Source organism: Penaeus monodon, chromosome 15 (genome assembly GCF_015228065.2).
Source record: "Penaeus monodon isolate SGIC_2016 chromosome 15, NSTDA_Pmon_1, whole genome shotgun sequence".
NCBI lineage: Eukaryota > Metazoa > Arthropoda > Malacostraca > Decapoda > Penaeidae > Penaeus > Penaeus monodon.
In genome coordinates, this window is record NC_051400.1 from 49,103,245 (window position 1) to 49,103,644 (window position 400).

Here is a 400-nt window from a genome sequence, read left to right on the forward strand (position 1 = left end):
TCCAATCAACTAACTTAATAATGAAAAGTAAACAAACATACCGTAATGTATCGCAATAAACAAAACAAAAACAACAGCTATCACCTAGCTATACATAATGGACTAAAAGAAAAGAAAAGCGGGGTAAATGGCCATTTTATTTGTGCTCTGGCCTTTCACAGGACGCATTCAAAAGAACAAGGAGTATTTAACTGCTATATCAAAGCCAACGCGGATGAAAGGAATATTAGAGTTCAGTATGGTTTACAAAAAGGGGAAAAAAATAACATTTCCTTTTTTGTTTTCTTTTTTTCCTCCCGGGAGTACTTTCTGACTTCTAAGATAAGAGATATTCGACTTTTGTTTCAGCTTTTTGTGTTCCTTTAAGAGTCGACGATGTAAAGCCTACAGCCAGAGAGAG